Source organism: the organism of the source record quoted next, unplaced genomic scaffold, assembly GCF_019419815.1.
Source record: "Pyrus x bretschneideri cultivar Hongxiangsu unplaced genomic scaffold, Pyrus_bretschneideri_v1 Contig68, whole genome shotgun sequence".
NCBI lineage: Eukaryota > Viridiplantae > Streptophyta > Magnoliopsida > Rosales > Rosaceae > Pyrus > Pyrus x bretschneideri.
Genome location: NW_025999807.1, coordinates 2,252,879 through 2,256,680, shown reverse-complemented (window position 1 = coordinate 2,256,680; position 3,802 = coordinate 2,252,879).

Below are 3,802 nucleotides of genomic sequence, written 5' to 3'. Positions count from 1 at the left end.
TACTGAACTGTATTTAGGAATAAAGAGGGAGAGGGCCATCGACAAGAGAGAGAAGTGAGAGATGTAATTCTGAGATGTGTGTTGTATCACCCTATTGTGCCTTTATGTATAGTAGTAGGATATGTTAAATCCTTACCCTAATAAGATTACAACTCTAATAGGATAATATCTACTAAAAAGAATATTCTAAGATATCCCTAGATACACTAAGATTTACACAATCACATTCCTAATCTATTAGAACTGCAACACAAATGTGTTTATAATTGTAATAATTTTTAATTAATTATTAAAATTAATTTCTTTTGATATTTTATTTACATTTGCTCGACCAACCACTCTGTCGGCTAACAAAATCAATTAATATTTTTTTTTATATGAAGGTTCACTAAACCGACGGAATCGTCGTCGGTTAAAGTTTTACAAAATTTATTTAGAATCAAATTTTGTTTTGACACGACGAACACATATTCATCGACTAAAATTCGTTCCGTCGAGCCTCGACGGTCAACGTACACTTAACCAACGGAGGTTCGTCACAATTCATGTCGGGCAAAAATGTTTTCGCCGACGAATTATCTTATCCATCGGCAAAATTTTACCACGACAAACTTGGATGACCTAAATTGGTTTGAATTATTAATTTTATTGTGGTCCCACGAATGTAGATCATCCAATGCTCCTAGCATTTAATGCTACGTATCATAGAAGTGGAATCCAATACTTTGAACTACATATGTGTTTTATAGTGCAACACTAAAAACTTTTATCTAATACATCAGTATGAAATCCAGGCTGCACTACAAGTTCCTTTGATCGATCACATAATTGGAGGTATGCATATAATCGTGCAGTACTTAGACATCTTCTACTAGAGAAAATCCCGATTATTTCGGGAGAGAAGACAAAGTCACAAAGTGAAGGGGCATTGGAACATGAAGAGCAAATCATTTTGTTTCCTTCAAGCTCAATGTCTCCTATTTCTAAGACATATATATTTATATCCCTACCCACATTGTAGTTTGTCACACTTAGTACTGCTCTTAAATATGTCCACACGTTAACCTCTTCTCAGTCCTATTTTCCGATCATCATGTAAACTGAATTTGAACCCTTACAGTTGCATGGAAATTTTGGCGTCAATGTTTGGACTTGAATTTTCCGTAGCCTATAGGCCCAGAAATTAGTAAGTGACAAGCTCATTTCACAGAAAAGGCTCATCACACGTGTAAAGACCATGGTTAATAAAGGTTACATTTTGTATATAGGCATGCACAAGAGAAATATGCATGACCTTGTTTAACAGTCCGACATATTACGTTATGATAATAATACGTGGGTTTTGAGTTTGCAGTGTTAGCAATCTCAATAAAAAAATAAAGAATGTTGTAGGGAACTCTTGTCTCTATGATGCAGGGTTCAATTATCTTATCAACATCATCCTGTTTTCTCAAAATTAGGGTTAGGGCCACAGTGGTCCCTGCCGTCAGCGGTTTGCCCAAATATACAAGTATGTTAGGTAAAATTGAGAAAGAGGAGTTTAATTGAAATCATTTCAGGAAAAAAATAAAAAATAAAAAATAAAAAATAAAAAAGATGAAACACTTTTAATAAAAACATTGCAAATATTTATGTCCTTAAGAGCATTCAACCTGCACTTAAGGTGTCGTGCTGGACTTCTCATGTCACCTCTAAATCTAATATGATTTGAATAAGAAAAAGAAACCTTTTTTTTTTTTCTTCTTCTTTTATTAAAGAAAAAGAAACCCCCTTGTTGTTAAAGGAACGAGAGCAATTAGCTGCATGCATTGCATGGCGTTCAACGATATTGCATTGTTGGTCAATAGTCATGGATTTATATAATTAATGATCATGGTGCTTTTGGGTTTTGGGGATTCGAATTCAACATTACTCAATTGCCTTATCCAACAGTGATGGCTTCTCACATGCACCTCATTACTTTGGCAAGAAAATGAATGAATCCCTGAGACTGGGACTGGAAGTTTATTATGACAGTTGCCTTTACACATGCTGGCATTGGGAAATAGGTTAATGAGTTCATTGGCTCACTAATTAATCCTCATATTTTACCAAGATAGTGACCATATCTTCTAAACTAAACTAAGCAAAAAACAACCGCATGCTTAAGAATAATCAAAGCTTAAAAAGTAAATGCTCAAGTTTTGGTAATTATCGTACTCTTAAATTATTATTTTTGTTTCATAAAGAAAGAACTTACGAGTCGAACTGTAATGTGTTTTACCAGAGATCATATAGTATTATTAGCTACGACTTTTTTTTTAACTTGCAAATGGTTGAAAAAGGTAACTATCACTCATGAAAGCTGGAAGAAAAGGAATTTTACAGGGGCACCAACATCAGCATTAGATAGAGTCCTTTCAATTTCACACTATACATTTTTTTTCTTTTCAAGTTTTTTTTTTTTTTTTTTTTTTTTTTTGTCGAAATTCAAATGTTATTAAAGATGAACTGAAATGTTTACATCAGACATCAGAGTGTTAAATAGCCACTCTGGTTCAAAACGAACCCACATATGTGAACCCCCCACACGCGTGGCATACAAAGCCACTTGATGTGCAGCCCCATTACAGGCACAAGGAGTAAACAGAAACTCTACTACAGTCAATTGTTGTCGAATATAATTCATATCCCATAGGATACCCTAGCTACCTCCGGGACCAAAACCCCAGTAAGCATTTCCACCAAAACCTTCGAGTTGGTCTCTCACTGAACCAACTCAAATCCTAACTCCACACAAGCCATCAATGCCAATCTCATTGCTTTCGCTTCCCCCATCAAACTGGAACCACAAATTATACCTCCCACACCACCACCGGCTTGAAAAATTCCGACGAAGTCCCTGGCAACCCACCCACAACCCCCCACACTCGTTTGCTTACACCAAGCCCCATCACAATTCACCTTGATAGTACGAAAAGGTGGCTTCACCCACCGGACCTGAACTTCCCCCTCAAGGTGTTGCCTGTCACCATACTGCTGCACAACCTTCCCTCCACTGTCAGCAATCTCCCGCACCTGCTGGTTTATAAGCTCCAGCGCTCCAGTCGGTGTGATGAATATTTTCTCAAACACTGCACTATTTCAGCACTTCCGAATTCGCCACAATCCACATATCACCCACCACATGAGTTGTTTCATTTCCATTGCCTCACCATATTTTTTACAACTCCACTTCCAGCACTCCAAAAAATATCCACCATTCGCCCACATTACATATAATTAAAGCGGGGATCCAAACCAAAATACCCGCGCAAACGGACAACGAAAAAATAAGTGTACCTGTGTTTCCACCTCTTCGTCATATAATGGGCAACTAGTCTCTAATCGAATACCTCGTCTTCGTAAATTGGTACGTACTGCCAATATGTTTCTACACCCTCTCCAAATAAAGTGGCAAAGCTTGGGAGGAACCCCCAAACGCCATAATTCCCGCCATGTCGAATCCTTGGTATCTCCTATACTTGACTACCCAACACCTTTCCGCCCCAACTCTCCATTCCTATTCATCTCTTGAGCAACTAGATATCTGGATTTAACCGAATACATCCCATTACAAGTATAATGCCAAATAAGGCGATCAGGACAACCATGTTGGCTAAACGGCATGCAAAGGATAATACCAACTTCCTCCAAACAAAAACACCTTTCTATTGTCGCCCTATCCCATTTCGCATCAGGGGTTACAATGTCAGACACCCTACTAGGCATATCAATGTGTCTCGACAAAGGTTTGAATGTTCTTGGTGTAGGCAACCATGGA